The 19,949-nt window shown below is 38.2% G+C and overlaps 1 long non-coding RNA gene across 4 annotated transcripts in view; it reads right to left on the reverse strand.

The window, feature by feature from the left end:
• Positions 1 to 19,949, reverse strand: part of LOC140515021 (uncharacterized) — a 106,427-nt gene that overhangs the window by 32,767 nt on the left and 53,711 nt on the right. The window contains exon 1 of one of the 4 annotated variants that reach the window (XR_011970812.1): positions 15,031 to 15,441. The exons of the other annotated variants lie outside the window; for them this stretch is intronic. This is a non-coding gene — a long non-coding RNA (uncharacterized lncRNA). Of the gene's footprint in view, positions 1 to 15,030; positions 15,442 to 19,949 lie in introns of those variants that run through there. 4 annotated transcript variants of the gene reach the window in all.

The following is a 19,949-nucleotide window of genomic DNA, read 5'->3' on the forward strand; positions in this document are numbered from 1 at the left end:
ACGGGATCTCCAGCGGCCGCACAAGTCCCTCCACCCACAGGTGATGGGGGTCGGTGAGAGAGGTCCCCTCTTTGGAGGGTCGAGAGGGGAGTGGGGTGCCCCCATAACTCAGGCCCCCCCCCGGGAGGTAGAAGCTGAGAGGCGGCTGCAGACTGGGGCTCCCCAAGTGGGCGGGAGCCTGGATCCATTGTGGAAGGTCTGTGCATAAACCCCCCGAGGAAACTGAGCCTGAGAGGCTGCCCTGCCCCAACCTGAGCATCTGAACTTAATCTCACACTGAATAGCAGCCCTGACCCCGCCCAAAGCCCTGAGGCTGGAAGCAGCATTTGAATCTCAGACCCCAAATGCTGGCTGGGAGGATCAGGAGGTGAGGTGGGTGTGAGGAAAATATTCAGAGGTCAAGTCACTGGCTGGGAAAATGCCCAGAAAAGGGAAAAGAAATAAGACTATAGAAGGTTACTTTCTTGGTGAACAGGCATTTCCTCCCTTCCTTTCTGATGAGGAAGAACAATGCTTACCATCGGGCAAAGACACAGAAATCAAGGCTTCTGTGTCCCAGCCCACCCAATGGGCTCAGGCCATGGAAGAGCTCAAAAAGAATTTTGAAAATCAAGTTAGAGAGGTAGAGGAAAAGCTGGGAAGAGAAATGAGAGACATGAAGTCAAAGCATGAACAGCAGATCAGTTCCCTGCTAAAGGAGACCCAAAAAAATGTTGAAGAAAATAACACCTGGAAAACTAGCCTAACTCAATTGGCAAAAGAGATTCCAAAAGCCAATGAGAAGAATGCTTTCAAAAGCAGAATTAGCCAAATGGAAAAGGAGATTCAAAAGCTCACTGAAGAAAATAGTTCTTTCAAAATTAGAATGGCACAGATGGAGGCTAAGGACTTTATGAGAAAGCAAGCAATCACAGAACAAAGCGAGAAGAATGGAAAAATGGAAGATAATGTGAAATATCTCATTGGAAAAACAACTGACCTGGAAAATAGATCCAGGAGAGACAATTTAAAAATTATGGGCCTACCTGAAAGCCATGATCAAAAGAAGAGCCTAGACATCATCTTTCATGAAATTATCAAGGAAAACTGCCCTGAGATTCTAGAACCAGAGGGCAAAATAAATATTCAAGGAATCCACAGAACACCGCCTGAAAGAGATCCAAAAAGAGAAACTCCTAGGAACATTGTGGCCAAATTCCAGAGTTCCCAGGTCAAGGAGAAAATATTGCAAGCAGCTAGAAAGAAACAATTCAAGTGTTGTGGAAATACAATCAGGATAACACAAGATCTAGCAGCCTCTACATTAAGGGATCGAAGGGTGTGGAATAGGATATTCCAGAAGTCAAAGGAACTAGCACTAAAACCAAGAATCACCTACCCAGCAAAACTGAGTATAATACTTCAGGGGAAAAATTGGTCTTCCAATGAAATAGAGGATTTTCAAGCATTCTTGATGAAAAGACCAGAGCTGAAAAGAAAATTTGACTTTCAAACACAAGAATGAAGAGAAGCATGAAAAGGTGAACAACAAAGATAAGTCATAAGGGAGTTACTAAAGTTGAACTGTTTACATTCCTACATGGAAAGACAATATTTGTAAATCTTGAAACATTTCAGTGTCTGGGTACTGGGTGGGATTACACACACACACATAGAGACAGAGTGCACAGAGTGAATTGAAGAGGATGGGATCATATCTTAAAAAAAAATGAAATCAAGCAGTGAGAGAGAAATATATTGGGAGGAGAAAGGGAGAAATGGAATGGGGCAAATTATCTCTCATAAAAGAGGCAAGCAAAAGATTCATTAGTGGATGGATAAAGAGGGGAGGTGAGAGAAAAACATGAAGTCTACTCTCATCACATTCCACTAAAGGAAAGAATAAAATGCATACTCATTTTGATAGGAAAACCTATCTCACAATACAGGAAAGTGGGGGATAAGGGGACAAGCAGGGTGGGGGGGATGATAGAAGGGAGGGCATGGGGAGGAGAGTACAATTCGAGGTTGACACTCATGGGGAGGGATAGGATCAAAAGAGAATAGAAGTAATGGGGGACAGGATAGGATGGAGGGAAATATAGTTAGTCCTATACAACACAACTATTATGGAAGTCATTTGCAAAACTACACAGATTTGGCCTATATTGAATTGCTTGCCTTCCAAAGGGAAGGGGTGGAGAGGGAGGGAGGTAAAGAAGTTGGAACTCAAAGTGTTAGGATCAACTGTCAAGTAATGTTCTTGCCACTAGGAAATAAGAAATACAGGTAAAGGGGTATAGAAAGCTATCTGGCCCTACAGGACAAAAGAGAAGACGGAGACAAGGGCAGAGAGGGATGATAGAAGAGTGGGCAGATTGGTCATAGGGGCAATTAGAATGCCTGGTGTTTGGGGGGGCAGGGGATAAAAGGGGAGAAAATTTGTAACCCAAAATTTTGTGAAAATGAATGTTAAAAGTTAAATAAATAAATTTAATTAAAAAAAAAGAAAAAAAATTTAGCTTTCATTTAGTGTTTTATTTTTCAACAGTTACATGTAAAAACCATTTTAACATTTGTTTTTAAAGCTTTGAGTTCCAAATTCTCTCTCTGCCTCCCTCCCCACCTCCTCTCATTGAAAAGGCAAACAATCCAATATAGATTATACATATTTGTAATAGAATGTGAAAGAAAACATAGACAAGAAACAAAATCTCAAGAAAAGTTTAGAAAAGTAAAAGAAAAAAGTATGCATCAATCTGTATTCAGACACCATCAGTTCTTTCTCTGGGGACAGAAAGCATTTTTTCATCGTAAGTCCTTCAGAGTTCTCTTGGATCATGGTATTGCTGAGAATAGCTAAGTCGTTCATGGCTGATCATCTTGCAATATTGCTGTTATTTCATACAAAACGTATTTCACTTTGCATCAGCTCATACAAATCTTTCTAGGTTTTTCTGTCAGCATGCTGCTCCTCATTTCTTATAGTACAATAGTATTCAATCATAATCACGTACCACAACTTGTTTAGCCATTTCCCAATTGATGGACCTCTCAACTTCTAATTCTTTGCCTCCCAAAAAGAACCTCTCTCAATATTTTTGTATGTATAGGTCCTTTTCCTCTTTGTTTTTTATCTTTTTTGACATACAGACCTAGAAGTGTTATTGCTATGTCAAAGGGTGGGCATGGTTTATAGCTCTCTGGGTATAGTTTCAAATTGCTCTACAGAATGGTTGAATCAGTTCACAACTCTACCAATGGTGCAGTAATGTCTCATTTTCTCCATATTCCCTCCAACATTTGTCATTTACCTTTTCTGTTCTGTTAGCTATGTGGTAGTGCCTCAGAATTATTTTAATTTGCATTTGTTCAATAGTGAGTTAGAGTATTTTTGCATATGGCTATAGATAGCTTTGATTACTTTATCTGAAAACTGATCATATGTTTTGATCATTGATCAATTGGGGAATGGCTCTTATTTTTTACAAATCTGTCTCAGTTCTCTACATGTTGGAGAAATGAGGTCTTCAGTAGAGGAGTTTGTTTCAATTTTTTTTTTTTTGGTTACTATTGCTCCATCCCATCCTCCCTTTTATTCTATTTTCTCTCTCCTTTCACTTTTTTCTTCCTCAAAAATGTTTTGCTTTTGACTACCCCCTCCATTAATTTATCCTTCCTTCGATCACCCCCTGCCTTCTATTATCCCATTCCCCTCATACTTTCCTGTAAGGTAAGTAAGATGGATTTCTATACTCAACTGAGTGTGTATGTTACTCCCTTTCTGGGCCAATTCTGATGAGAATAAGTTCACTTACTCCTTTGTACTTCTGCCCTCTTCTCCACTGCAAAAGCTTTTTCTTGCCTCTTTTAAGTGAGATAATTTACCCCATTCATCCTCCCCCCCTTTCTCTTTCTCCCAGTATATTTGTGTCTTGTCCATTAATTTTGTTTTTTTTAATATTAACCCTTCATATTCAACTCACACTTGTGTCCTCTGTCTATATATGCTCCTTCTAACTGCACTAATAATGAAATATGAATGTATGAAATGAATCAGGGAATGAATGAATGAAAAATAAAGATTTTATGAATCACAAATGTCATTTTCTCATGTAGGAATGCAAACAGTTTAACCTTATTAGTCTCTTATGATTTCCCTTTCCTGTTAACCTTTTTATGCTTCTATTGAGTTTTGTATTTGTAAGTCAGATTTTCTATTCAGCTCTGGTCTTTTCATCAAGAATGCTTGGAAGTCCTCTGTCTCACTGAATGCCCATTTCTTCCCCTGAAGGATGTAATGGTAATTTAAATGGGAAGATCCTTCCCATTCATTAATAATCCCATATGACTTGCAGGTCACATGGAAGTCTGAGTCAGGAAGAGGTGGAAGATGAAGGGTGGAACAGGAAGAGGTGGAGCTAGAGCAGAGCTGAGAAGAAATTAGTCAGAGAGCAATCAGGACTGGGAAAGGCAGTTAGCTAACATGAGTGAGAGAGCTTGTTTGTGACTTGTTTAAGGGAGCTGATTTGTGGGAAGCCTAACAGAGGAAAGGCTGGGGATGTTTTTGCCCCTGCATTGTTATTGTGTATAGATTTCTTTGTTACTATGATGGATTTGGTTTTCTAGTGTTGGGATTTAGCTTTCTGGTATCTGAATAAATGTTTTGGTTCTGTCTTCCATGTGGAGAGTCTGTTGAATTTCACAATTCAGAATTGCACCAGCATATTCATGGCCTCTGTAGGTGCTGTGAATATTACATTGACACCAAAAAGGATTATACTATTTTGCCAGGCAGGTGATCCTTGGTTGTAATATGGTGGGCTCCTTTGCCCTCCAGAATGTCATATTCCAAACCCTCTGATTGTTTAATGTAGAAGCTGCTGAGTCTTGTGTTTTTATGACTATAGCTCCCTGATAATTGAATTGTTTCTGTCTGACTGCTTGCAATATTTTCTCCTTGAGCTGAGAACTCTGGAATTTGGCTATAATATTCTTGGGAGTTTTCATTTTGGGATCTCTTTCTGGAGGTGATAGGTAGATTCTTTCAATTTTTATTTTACCCTCTTGTTCTAGAATATCATGGCAATTTCCTTGATAATTTCTTGCAAGATGATCTCTCAGCTCTTTTTTTAAAATAATGTTTTTCAGGTAGCCCAATAATTTTTAAATGATCTCTCCAGGATCTATTTTCCATGTCAGTGATTTTTCAAATGAGATATTTCACATTGTCTTCCATTTTTTCCATTCTTTGGTTTTGTTTTATTGTTTCTTAATTTCTCATAAAGTCATTAGTTTTCATTTGTTTCATTCTAATTTTTAAGAATTTTTTTCACCTGTGAGCTTCTGGATCTCCTTTTCCATTTGTCCAATTCTGTTGTTTAAGCCATTCTTCTCCTCATTGACTTTTTGGACCTCTTTTACCATTTACTCTAGCCTGTTTTTTAAGGTAATATTTTCTTTAGCTATTTTTTCTGTCTCCTTTACCAGCTGTTGACTCATTTTCATGATTTTATCGCACCATTCTTATTTCTTTTTCCTTTTTTTCTCTCTCCCTTATTTGATTGTCAAAACTATTTTTGAGCTCTTCCATGGCCTGAGATCAATTCAAATTTTTCTTGGAGACTTTGAATGTAGGAGCATTGACTTTGTTGTCTCCTGAGTGTGCATTTGGATCTTCCTTTTCACCATAGCAACTTTCAATAGTCAGAGGTTTCTTTCCTATTGTTTGCTCATTTTCTCAGGTCATTAATTGACTTTTAATTCTTTGCTAAGGTAGGCCTCTGCTTCCAGGGTGGAAGGCATACTGTTCCAAGCTTCAGCAGTTTTGTGCAGCTGTTTTCAGCAATACTTTTAGAGACCTGTAAGTTTTCAGTTCTTCTAAGGTAGTATGATGTAAGGAGAGCTGTTTACTAGTCTCCGGCCTGTGCTCTAGTCTGTGAGTAACCACAAGCACTCTTTTCTTCCCTGGGACTGTGAGGAGGGTTCCTTCTCCCCTCTTCCCTTTTCCTAACCCACCCCTGCTGTGGTTGCAAACTCTGCTATGCTAGTGCTCCTCCTCACCCTGGGACTGTCAACCAGGGCCTGGATCCTCTGAGTATGGGTAAAAGAGCAGTCTTGCTCCAGTGCTAGTAAAAATACCCCTGTAATTTCCTTCTGAGCAGTTGTTCAACCCCTTACCATCTGTGGGCTGAGAGTGCTGGGAGCAGCCACTGCAACTGCTGCTGTGACTGCTAATTCAGTTGCAAGACCTGCTCCTACTTTCCTGGGATTGGGGTTCTCTGTGCTCCATTCTCACACAGGTGCAACAGACCTTTTCTGTTTACCTTCTAAATTATCTTTGGGATCTGTGGACTGAGAGGTCTGGGAACTGTGGCTCCTGCCAATGATTCAGTCACCTCTAGGCCTGCTTCAGTTTTGCTTATGCCTAGGCTGTGTTGGTGTGTCCTGTGCTGGACTGTGTTCTTCTCTCATCCTTGTGCAACAGATCATTCCTGCAGACCTTCCAAGTTGTTTTGGGCTGGCAATTTGTCTTTTCTATGTTCTTCTGCTTTCAAATCTGTTTAGAGTCATTTTTAAAGGTATTTGGAGAAGTTTGGGGGAGAACTCAGATGAATCCCTGCCTTTACTCTGCCATCTTGGCTCTAACTCCCCAGAGGACCTTTTTTAAATCACAAAAACTATCTATCTAAAGCTAAAATAAGCACAAGGGAAATATGTTAGAATCTTTCTCAATAAATATAGGAGTAAAGCAGGGATCATCAATCCACCTATTATTTGATATGGTTCCAGAAATGCTAGTAATAGCAATTAAAAAATAGCAAGAAATTATGAATGTAATGAGAGACAAAGAGGAGACAAAAATTTTATTTGCCTATGACATGATGATGTACTTAAAAAAGATAATGAGAAATTAAAAGTTTCAGAATGATTTCATGGTACAAAATAAGTCCAAAAATCCACATTGTTTCTATATAATATTCAATTACAAAATGCCCCTTAAAAATATAAATTTTAAAAGCTGAAGAACAATTCAATGCACATCGTTAGGTTTTGTCATTTTAATGGAAATGACCACACTACCAAAGTCAATATTATACTAATCAAACTATCAAAGGAGTATGTTACAAAACTCTATAAATATGAGCAGGGAGCATATTCTTAAAATAACAATGGAGAATTAAAAAATAAAAAAATGATAACTTTAATTGAATGAAAATTTAAACAAAACTTCCTCACAATCCATTTTGCTGCACTGAAAATAAGAAGCAACATGGCTGATTGAAAAAAAAAAATTGTATTGTACCAAATTTCTAAGATAGATATTTGGTATCCAAGTCATATGTACAACTGATGTATATATTAATTATGAATACACACATTTATTATGATGTATGTATATATGCATGTGTATAGAAATTCAAATTGTTCTCCAGAGTGTTCAAACTAGTTCACTCTCCACGAGCAGTTTGTTTGTATACCATTTTCCCCCATAGTTGTAATTTCTCATAGGTTTTAGGTGACACCTCAGGGATGTTTTAATTTACATTTCCCCAATCAATAGTAATTTAGAGATTTTTTTTATATAACATTGATAGCTTTAATTTTTTTTCTTCTGAAAACTGACAGTTTATGTCATTTGACTTATCATTTGGAGAATGTCAATTATTTTTTAAAATTTGACTCAGGTCTGTACTCAGTATATATTTAAGTGATGAAGCCTTTTCTCAGAAAAATTTGCTGTAATTTTTTTATATTACTTTGTTGTCTATGGTTCCTTTTAGCATAAGGTAGTTTCCCTCATTATCTCTTTAAATTAAGTCTATTTTTACTTTTGTTTTGTGTGAGATCATGATTGATCTCCCTGACTTTTTGTACTTCTGTTGAAGCATATTATATTTTGTTCCATCACCTTATTTTAACTCTGTGCCTGAATGTTTCTTTTGTTTCAGGTGTGTCTCTTGTAAATAATATATTGATCGATTCTGTTTTCTAATCCAATCCCTTATCTGCCTCCATTTCATGGGTTAACTCATCCCATTCATGTTCACAGTTATGCTTACTATTAACTTCTACACCATTTTCTTCTGTTCTTTCCTCTCATTTTCTTGTCTTGTTCCTCCTCAAAAATATATTTTGCTTCTAACCACTGCCTCCCTTAACCCATCCTTCCTTTCACCATTCTACTCCTTTCTCTTATTCCCTTCCCTTCTTATTTCCATATTAAGTATATTTCATTATTAAACACAACTGAGAGTGTCTTTCTCTGTGTTGGTATATGTGAGTGCAGATATGTATCTCTGTCTCTCTTTCCCTCTCCCTCCATAAATGTATGGCTTTGAATCAGTGCTGATGGGTGAGGTTCAAGCATTGTCTGTCTCCTCCCATTTTTTTCCTATGTGTGCCTGTTTTATGTGAGAAAGTTTCTCTGTTTTATTTTCCTTCTCCCAGTGTATCCCTCTTTCTCAATATTTCACTTCTTTTCAGACTGTTACAACATAATTGGCTCACATACAAGCCATCTCTCACAGAATGCCTAGGAGTCCTTTATTTCATTAAGTATCCATTTTTTCCCTTGAAGAATTTCACTCAGCATTGCTGGGTAGGTTATTGGGTGAAATAGAGGGAAATTACTAATATTAGAAGGACCAGGAAATGCCTGGACTTGAAGGAAGTGAGGCATATTACTTAGTGTCTCTGGTCCTAAGGGCCCTCATCTGTGAAAAGTGGAGATTGGGCTAGAGGACTACTGTGGTCTCTTTCAGCTCCAAGTCTAAGATACTATGATCACAGAATTATTTTCTAAAAATGATTCAAAATAAGCTCTAGGTTACTAATAAACTTTAACTTCCCAAGTTAAAATGCTTCCTAAGGAAGCTTTTGCATTTCAAAGAGGGACTTGTTAAGAGAAGTTAATATCAATTAGTAAATTTTTCAAGGGGAATAATTATTAAAATTAATTTTTAGTTTTCAACATTCACTTCCGCAAGATTTTGACTTCCAAATTTTCTCCACATCTCTCCCTTCCACCCACCCAAAGACATAATGCCTTCCAATTACCCCTTCCCCCAATCTGCCTTAACTTCTGTCACACCTCTCCCTTCTCTCATCCCCTTCCCCTTTATTTTCTTGTAGGGCAAGATAGATTTCTGTACCACATTTCCTGTACGTTTTATTTCCCAGCTTCATGTAAAAAATAATTTTTAACATTCATTTTTAAAACTTTGTGTTCCAACTTCTTTCCCTTCCTCCTTCCCCACTAAGAAGGCAAGCAATTAGATAAAGGTTATACATATGTAGTTATGCAAAACACTTCCATAACAGTCCTATCCTATCCTGCCCCCATTTATCTTACTCTATCTTTTGACCCTGTCCCTCCTCTAAAGTGTTTATTTCTAGTTACCTCCTCCTCCCATTTGATCTCCCTTCTATCATCCTGCTATCAAACCCCACCTCTTATCCCTTTTCCCCTACTTTCCTGTAGTGTAAGATAGATTTTCATTGACTTTGCATGTTATTTCCTCTTTAAACCAAATCCTATAAGAGTAAGGTTTATTCTTTCCCTGTCACTTCCCCACTCTTTCCCTTCTTTGAAAAAGTTTTTTCTTACCTCTTTTATATTACAGATAATTTACCCCATTATATTTCTCCCCTTTTCCTCCCAATATATTCCTCTCACCCCTAAATTTTATTTTTTAGACATTATCCCTTCATATTCAACCTCACCCTGTGCCCTTTATCTATATGTATGTAACCCCTCCAACTACCCTAATACTGAGAAAATTCTGAAGAGTTAAAAATATTGTCTTTCCATATAGGGATGTAAACAGTTCAGATTTAGCAGGTGCCCTATAATTTCTCTTTCCTGTTTGCCTTTTCATGCTTCTCTTGATTCTTGTGGTTGAAAGTCAAATTTTCTATTCAACTCTGGTCCTTTCATCAAAAATGCTTGAATGTCCTCTATTTCATTGAATGACCATTTTTCACCTGAAGTATTTTACTCCATTTTGCAAAGTAGGTGATTCTTGATTTTAATCCTAGTTCCTTTGACCTCTGGAGTATCATATTGCAAGTCTTCCATTCCCTGAATATAGAAACTGCTAGATCTTCTGTTATCCTGATTGTGTTTCCACAATACTCAAATTGTTTCTTTCTGGCTGCTTGCAATATTTTCTCCTTTGCTGGGAACTCTGGAATTTGGCTACAATATTCCTAGAAGTTTTCCTTTTGGGATCTCTTTCAGGAGGTGATCAGTAGATTCTTTCAATATCTATTTTACCTTTGGTTCTAGAATATCATGGCAGTTTTCTTTGATAATTTCTTGAAATATGATGTCTAGGCTTTCTTTTTGAGCATTGCTTTCAGGTAGTCCATTAATTTTTAAATTGTCTCTCCTGTATTTATTTTTCAAGTCAGTTGTTTCTCCAATGAGATATTTTGCATTGTCTGCTGTTTTTTTCACTCCTTTGGTTGTATTTTAAAATTTCTTGATTTTTCATAGTCATTAGCTTCCATTTGCTCCATTCTAATATTTAAGGAATTATTTTGTTTTAAATATATAATTTATTTATTTTTCAGTTCTCAACATTCATTTCAACAGGAATTTGAATTCAAAATTTTCTTGCCTTTTCCCTACTCCACCATCCCAGGACAGCATGCAGTCCATCCACCCTTTCCTCCAGTCTGTCCTCACTTCTGTTACTCACCCTTCTTTCATCCCCCTTATACTCTATTTTCTGTAGGGCAAAATAGATTGCTATTCTCCATTGCTCATGTAACTTAATTTCCAGTTGCATGCTAAAAAATTTTTAACGTTCATTCTTAAAGCTTTCAGTTCCATATTCTCTCCCTCACTGAGAAAGCAAGCAATTCAATATAGGTCGTACATATATAACAATGAAAAGCTATAATATTTATGTTGTAAAAGACTAGCCACATTTCCCTCTGTCCTATCCTGCCCTTTATTTATTCTATTCTGTCACTTGATGGGGACTCCCACAATAGTGTTTGCTTTTGATTATCCCTTTTCCCAATTTGCTGTCCTTTCTATTATCTTCCCTCTCCTATCCCCTTCACCTTCCTGAAGAGTAAAATAGATTTCCATATCCATTTGAGTGTATGTTATTCCATCCTTAAGCCAAATCCCATTAGAATAAAGCTCAATTATTTCCTTTCATCTCCCCTCTTTCCCCCTCCATTGTAGAGGCTCCTTCTTCCCTCTGGTACATGACATGATTTGCTACATTCTACCTCTCCCTTTGTCTTACTCCTCGTACATTCCATTCAACAGTAAATTTTATTTTTTTAGATATTCTCCCTTCATATTCAGCTTACCCTGTGCCCTGTGTGTGTGTGTCTGTGTATGTGCATATACACATGTATATACATATATGCACACACACACATATATATATACACACCTACCTACACATACATAATATACACATACATACATACCCATACACACCTACATGAATATATATATATACATATTCCCTCTTTCCATGTAGGAATGTAAAAATTTCAACTTCAATGAGTTCCTTAAGGCTTCCATTTCCTGTTTACCATTTCCTGTTTCTCTTGATTCTTGTATTTGAAAGTCAGATTTTCCATTCAGCTCTTGTCTTTCCAACAAGAATGCTTGGAAGTCCTCTATTTCATTGAAATTCTAGTTTTTCCCCTGACATATATTTGGTTTTGCTGGGTTGGTGATCCTTCATTTAAATCCTATCTCCCTTTAGCTCTGGAATATCATATTACAAGTCCTTCTATCCCTTAGTGTAGAAGCTGCTAAATCCTGTGTTATCCGTATTGTATTTCCACAATACTTGAATTGTTTCTTTGTGGTTGCTTGTAATATTTTCTCCTTGACCTGGGAACTCTGGAATTTGGCTACAACATTCTTAGAAGTTTTCCTTTTGGGATCTCTTTCAGGAGCTGATCATGAATTCTATCCCTTTCTATTTCATCCCCTGGTTCTAGAATATTAGGGCAGTTTTCCTTGAAAATTTCTTGGAAGATGATGTCTAGGCTCTTTTTTGTCGTGGTTTTCAAGTAGACCAATAATTTTAAAGTTATCTCTCCTGGATCTATTTTCCAGGTAAGTTGTTTTTTCAATGAGATGTTTCACATTGTCTTCCATTTTTTCATTCTTTTGGTTTTGTTTTATAATTTCTTGATTTCTCATAAAGTCATTAGCTTCCATCTGCTCCATTCTAATTTGTAAAGAACCATTTTCTTCTGTGAGCTTTTTTTTAAATTTATTTTTTATTTAACTTTTAACATTCATTTTAACAAAATTTTGGGTTCCAAATTTTCTCCCCTTTTATCCCCTCCCCCCATCCCAAAACACTGAGCATTCTAATTGCCCCTATCACCAATCTGCCCACTCTTCTATCATCCCTCTCTGCCCTTGTCTCCATCTTCTCTTTTGTCCTGTAGGGCCAAATAACTTTCTATACCCCTTTACCTGTATTTCTTATTTCCTAGTAGCAAGAACAGTACACGACAGTTGTTCCTAAAACTTTGAATTCCAACTTCTCTTCCTCCCTCCCTCCCCACCCCTTCCCTTTGGAAGGCAAGCAATTCAATATAGGCCAAATCTGTGTAGTTTTGCAAATGACTTTTATAATGGTCGTGTTGTATAAGGCTAACTATATTTCCCTCCATCCTATCCTGCCCCCCATTACTTCTATTCTCTCTTTTGATCCTGTCCCTCCTCATGAGTGTTGACCTCAGATTGCTCCCTCCTCCCCATGCCCTCCCTTCCATCATCCCCCCCACCCTGCTTATCCCCTTATCCCCCACTTTCCTGTATTGTAAGATAGGTTTTCATACTAAAATGAGTGTGCATTTTATTCCTTCCTTTAGTGGAATGTGATGAGAGTAAACTTCATGTTTTTCCCTCACCTCCCCTCTGTTTCCCTCCACTAAAAAGTCTTTTGCTTGCCTCTTTTATGAGAGATAATTTGCCCCATTCCATTTCTCCCTTTCTCCTCCCAATATATTTCTCTCTCACTGCTTGATTTCATTTTTTTAAGATATGATCCCATCCTATTCAATTCACTCTGTGCACTCTGTCTGTATGTGTGTGCGTGTGTGTGTATGTGTGTGTCTAATCCCACCCACTACCCAGATACTGAAAAGTTTCAAGAGTTACAAATATTGTCTTTCCATGTAGGAATGTAAACAGTTCAACTTTAGTAAGTCCCTTATGACTTCTCTTTGCTGTTTACCTTTTCATGCTTCTCTTCATTCTTGTGTTTGAAAGTCAAATTTTCTTTTCAGCTCTGGTCTTTTCATCAAGAATGCTTGAAAGTAGTCTATTTCATTGAAAGACCATTTTTTCCCCCTGAAGTATTGTACTCAGTTTTGCTGGGTAGGTGATTCTTGGTTTTAGTCCTAGTTCCTTTGACTTCTGGAATATCCTATTCCACGCCCTTCAATCCCTTAATGTAGAAGCTGCTAGGTCTTGTGTTATCCTGATTGTATTTCCATAATACTTGAATTGTTTCTTTCTAGCTGCTTGCAATATTTTCTCCTTGACCTGGAAACTCTGGAATTTGGCCACAATGTTCCTAAGAGTTTCTCTTTTTGGATCTCTTTCAGGAGGTGATCGGTGGATTCTGTCAATATTTGTTTTACCCTCTGGTTCTAGAATACCAGGGCAGTTTTCCCTGATAATTTCATGAAAGATGATGTCTAGGCTTTTTTTTTTGATCATGGCTTTCAGGTAGTCCCATAATTTTTAAATTGTCTCTCCTGGATCTATTTTCCAGGTCAGTTGTTTTTCCAATGACATATTTCACATTATCTTCCATTTTTTCATTCTTTTGGTTTTGTTTTGTTCAGTGAGCTTTTGAAACTACTTTTCCTTTTGGCTAATTCTGCTTTTAAAACATTCTTCTCTTCATTGGCTTTTTGGATCTCTTTTGTCATTTGGGTTAGTCTCTTTTTAAAGGTATTATTTTTTCCAGCATTTTTGGCGTGTTTTCTTTAGCAAACTCTTGACTCACTTTTCATGATATTCTTATATCACTCTCATTTCTTTTCCCCATTTTTCCTCCATCACTCTTACTTGATTTTCAAGATCCTTTTTGAGCCCTTCCATGTCCTGAAACCATTGCATATTTTTTTTGGAGGTTTTCGATATAGATGTATTGACTTTGATGCCTTCCTCTGATGGTATGCTTTGTTCTTCCTCATATGAAAGGATAGAAGAAAGTATATTTTCATCAAGAAAGTACCTTCTATAGTTTTATTTTTTCCCCCTTTTTGGACATTTTCCCATCCAGTTACTTGACTTTTGAGTCCTTTGTCAAGCGGAAGATGTATTCTAGGGACCTGTAAGTTCTCAGTTCCTCTAAGGTGGCACAATCAAGGGAGAAGAGTTTATTCATCTCCTGGCCTGCACTCTGATTTGGGAGCAGCCATAAGCACTCATTTCTGCCCAGGATCTTCAAGGAGGATTCCCTCTCCAGAGCATCCAGCAGCTCCACCACTCCAGTGCTCCTCTTCACCCCAGGCCTGCCACTCAGAACTGAGACTCAGTTTGGCAGCTCAATTTCCCCAGAGTCTTTAGGCTGTGGGCTCCAAAAGTGGATGCTGCTGCCATAGCCCCTGCTGCCAACCTGTGTAGGGCCGGGGCCAGATCTTGCTCCCCTCTCACCTAGGGGAAAGAGTTTCCTTACTGACCTTTGAAACTGTCTTTGGTGTTCGAGGATTGGGAAACCTGACAACTGCAGTTGCTATCTATGATTTGGCACTCTGAAGTCTTCTCTAGTCCTGTCTGTACCAAGCGACCAAGGCTGGGATGCACTTCACTCTGATCTCAGTGCAATAGACCTTTCATATTGGCCTTCCAGACTGTCTTGGGCTGGAAATTGCTTTCACTCTGTTGTTTTGTGACTTCTGCTGCTCAAAAATTGGCTTAGAGTCATTATTTGCAGGTATTTTATGGACTCTAGGGGCAGTTTGTAATAGTAATTTAAATGGAAAGATCCTTCTCTTTAATTAATAGGCCCATATGATCTGCTTAAATTGCGTACAAACCTGGTCACATGTGGTAGGAGGAGCTTACTAAAAAAGTGGAACAGGATGGGTTGAGCAGAACTGGGAGGAAGTGACTGAGTGGGATCAGATCAGAGGGAAAAGAACACAGGCAACTGGCACAGACCAACTGACACAAGCCAACTGACATATTGTGACAGTTGATAGTGAGAAGGCCCTGGTTGAGTGAGGGGAGGTTTGAGAATGACTTTGCCCTCTGCTGTGATCATGTGTAGTAACTTCTTGGGCACCATGATGGATTGTGCTTTCTGGTTCTAGGATTTTCCTTTCTGGAGTTTAAATAAATGTTTTTCTTCTGCCTTCTATATGGAGAATCTTTTATATTTTGTGATTGAGAACTATGCTGGCATATTCATAGTCACCACCAGTGCTGTGAATATTGCCTTGGGGATACAGAGCTACAGCAGGTCCATCTTTCCACTCCACCATCTTGGCTCTACCCCCAGGAATTATTTTCTTCATTGAGCTTTTGTACCTCCTTCTCCATCTGGCCAAGTCTGCTTTTTAAGGTGTTCTTCTCCTCATTGGCTTTCTGGATTTTTTTTGCCATTTGGAATAGTCTATTTTTTAAGGTGTTTTCTTCAGCACTTTTTGGGTTCCCTTTAGCAAGCAGTTGACTCATTTTTCATGATTTTCTTGAGTTACTGTCATTTCTCTTCCCAATTTTTACTCTACTTCCCTTACTTGATTTTCAAAATCCTTTTTGAGCTTTTCCACGGCTGGAGGCCAATTCGTACTTCTCTTGGAGGCTTTGGATGTAGGAGCTTTGACTTTGTAGTCATCTTCTGTTTGTATATTTTGGTCATCCTTGTCACCAAAGTAAGATTCTATAGTCTGATTCTTTTTCCCTTTTTTGCTCATATCCCCAGCCATTTATTTGACTTTTGAGCTCTTTGTCAAGTTTGTTTGCTGCTGCTTCCAGTAGGGATAGGTGTGTGTGCTGTCAGCTGCTCAATCCCCCCCTCTCCCCCCCAATCTATGAGGCTAGAGCTCCAGAAATAGTCAGTGTTTCTGCCCTTGCTGAGGCAGCCATGGGCTACTTCACCTCCTCCATTGCCCTAGGACTAGAGCCAGGCTGCTCTACTCTCTTATACAGGTCAGACAGATTTTTTCCAGTTACTTTCCAATTTGTCCTCAGTGTTTTGAGGTTATGAAGTCTGGGAAGCACCTCAAGAGCCAGAAATTCAATCCCCCCTCCTCCACCTGGGGCTGCTCAGGCTCCATCTGTGCCAGCATGGCCCTCGTTGGACTGAGCTCTGCTTGCAGTGCTGGTGCTATAGACTGTCCAGGTTGTCTTGAGCTGGAGATTCATTTCATTCCATCATTCTTTGGGTTCTGCAGCTCCAGATTTTGTTCAGAGTCATTTTTTACAGTTATTTGGCTGAACTTGTAGAAGCTTTAGCTTCTACTCTGCTATCTTGGCTCAACTTCTGGGATATTTTTAAGGAGGGACAAACTAATTTCTCACATTTCCCCAGGATACTGTAAGAATAGAAATGGGGCCCGGGAACCAAGATGGCAGAGTAAAAGTAGGGACTTGCTCGAGCTCTCCCCCAAATGCCTCCAAATACTTGTAAAATGATTCTAAACAAATTCTAGAGCTGCAGAATACTCAAAATGATGGAGTAAAAGAAGTCTGTTTGACACAGTCTTGAAGTTCAATAGGAAGGGCCTATCACACCAGATTGGAAGCAGGGCATAGGCCAGTGTGGTCTGAGCCAGCACAAACAGGGCCTGGACAGGCCTCAGGGGACTTAATTACTGGCAACTGTGGCAATTTCCAGACTTTTTGGATCACAAATACCAAAGACAACATAGAAGGTCATTGAGAAAACTCTGTTGGATCCAAGTGGGGGAGGGGCAAGATATGACCCCAGCCCCAGGGCAGTGGAAGTGGTGGTGGCAGAGGTGGCAGCAGTAGCTGCTGCAGTGGCATTGGTGGCTGCTTCTGAAATTCCCAGCCCACAGATGGTCTGGGGATCAAGTGGCTTATCAGAGGGCTATTGTATGGAGTTCCTTGCTAGTGTTGAGGCAAGATTCTCTGCTTTGCCCTGCTTGAGTCTGGGTCAGAGTCCTGGGTGGTGGTCCTAGGGCAAGGAGGAGAACTGGTGTGGTGGAGCTTGTGGTGCATTGGAGAGGGGATCTTTTTCATCATTCCAAGGCAAAAAAAAAGAGTGCTTTTGGTCACTCACAGACCAGAACACAGGTGGGCAAAGGAGTAAACATCTCTTCTTCGATCATACAACTTTGGAAGAGTTAAAAATTTGAAGGTCCCAAGAAGTATTTCTGAAAACAGCTGCACAAACCCTTGGAGTGTGGGATAGTATTCCAACTCTCCACCATTGAAGGCAGAGTCTTACCTTGATAAAGGGTTTGAAAGTCAAATATTTGGCTGAGGAAATGAGCAGAGAGTGTAAAAAGAAACTTTGACTACAGGATCTTACTTTGATGACAAAGAAGATCAAAATATATAGCAAGAAGACAATAAAGTCAAAGCTTCTACATCTAAAGCCTCCAAGAAAAATATGAATTGGTCACAGGGCATGGAAGAGCTCAAAAAGGATTTTGAAAATCAAGTAAGAGAAGTAGAGCAAAAATTGGGAAGAGAAATGAGAGTGATGCAAGAAAATCATGAAAAATGAGTCAACAGTTTGCTAAAGGAGACCCCCAAAACACTGAAGAAAATAACACCTTAAAAATAGACTAACACAAATAGCAAAAGAAGTCCAAAAAGTAAGTGAAGAGAAGAATGCCTAAAAAAACAGAATTGGCCAGATGGGAAAGGAGGTCCAAAATCTTACTTAAGAAAATAGTTCCTTCAAAATAAGAATGGAGCAAATGGAAGCTAATGACTTCATGAGCAATCAAGAAAGTATAAAAGAGAACCAAAAGAATGAAAAAAAGAGAAGACAATGTGAAATATCTCATTGGAAAAACCACTGTCCTGGAAAATAGATCTAGGAGAGATAATTAAAATTTCTTGGAATACCCGGAAGTTATGATCAAAAATAGAACCTAGACATCATCTTTCATGAAATTATCAAGGAAAACTGTCATGATATTCTACAACCAGAAGGTAAAATAGAAATGAAAAAATTGACCAATTGCCTCTTGAAAGAGATTTCAAAAGAAAAACTCCTAGGAATAGTGTAGCCAAATTCCAGAGTTCCCAGGTCAAGGAGAAAATATTGTAAGCAGCTAAAAAGAACCCATTCAAGTATTGTAGAAAAACATTCAGGATAACACAAGATCTAGCAGCTTCTTCATTAAGGAATCAGAAGGCTTGGGATATGGTATTCCAAAAGTCAAAGGAACTAGAACTAAAATCAAGAATCACCCACCCAGCAAAACCAAGCATAATCCTTCAGGGGAAAAAAATGAATATTTAATAGAGGACTTTCAAGCATTCTTGCTGAAAAGATCAGAGTTGAATAGAAAATTTGACTTTCACATACAAGAATAAAGAGAAGCATTAAAAAGGTAAATAGGAAAGAGAAACCATAAGAGGCTTATTAAAGTTGAACTGTTTATATTCCTACATGAAAAGATGACATTTGTAACTCATGAGACCTTTCTCATGAGACCAACTATTAGGATAGTTGGAGGGAATAGATAGACAGATAGATGGATGGATATATATATATATATGTATGTATATATATATATATATATATATATATATATATATATACATACATATATATATATACATATATATATATATATGTGTGTGTGTATACACACACATACACACGGATACATACATAGATAGATGGCATGGGGTGAGCTGAATATGAAGTGATAATATCTAAAAAGTAAGATTAAGGGGTGAGAGGGGAAAATATTGGGAAGAGAAAGGGAGAGACAGAATGGTATAAATTATGTCACATAAAAGAGGCAAGAAAAAGCTTTTACAATGGAGGGGAAGAGGGAGAAAGTAAAAGGGAATGATTGAACTTCACTCTAATCAGAGTTGACTTAAGGAGAGAATAATACACACAACCAATTAGGTATCTTACCATACAGGAAATTAGAGGGAAGTGTATAAGGGGGGAATGATAGAAGGGAGGAAAGACTGGAGAAGGGAATAGTTGGAAGCAAAACTTTTGGAAAGGAACAGGGTCAAAGGAGAGAGTCGAATAAATGGGGGCAGGATAAGATGGAGGAAAATATACTTAGTCTTTCACAACATGACTATTATGAAGTGTTTTGCACAACTGCCCATATATAATCTATGTTGAATTACTTGCCTTCTCAGTGAGGGTGGGAAGGGAAGAAGAGAGAGGACTTGGAACCCAAAGTTTTAAAAGGAATGTGAAAAACTGTTTTTACATGTAATTTGGAAATAAGATGCATAGGCAATGGTATATAGAAATCTATCTTTCTGTACAAGAAAGTGAGGGGGAGGATGATAGGAGGGAGAGTGATACAAGGCAGGGAAGACTGAAAAAGCGGTAATCAGAATGCAAGCTTTCTTGGGGTAGAGAGGAGGGAAGAGATGAGAAAATTTGGAACTCAAAATTTTGTGGAAATGAATGTTGACTAAAATAAATTGACATTTAAAAAAAAAAATTTAAAAAAAGAATCAAGATTAGGAATTTGGTACCCTAATTCTGAAATGTTTACAATTTATTTTTTTAAATTAATTAATTAATTAATTTAATTTTTAACATTCATTTTAACAAAATTTTGGGTTCCAAATTTTCTCCCGTTTTGTCCCCTCCCCCACCCCAAAACACCGAGCATTCTAATTGCTCCTATCACCAATCTGCTCTCTCTTCTATCATCCCTCTCTGCCCTTGTCACCATCTTCTCTTTTGTCTTGTAGGGCCAAATAACTTTCTATACCCCTTTCCCTGTATTTCTTATTTCCTAGTGGCAAGAACAATACTCGACAGTTG

The sequence above is a fragment of the Notamacropus eugenii genome, chromosome 7 (genome assembly GCF_028372415.1).
Source record: "Notamacropus eugenii isolate mMacEug1 chromosome 7, mMacEug1.pri_v2, whole genome shotgun sequence".
Taxonomy (NCBI): Eukaryota; Metazoa; Chordata; class Mammalia; order Diprotodontia; family Macropodidae; genus Notamacropus; species Notamacropus eugenii.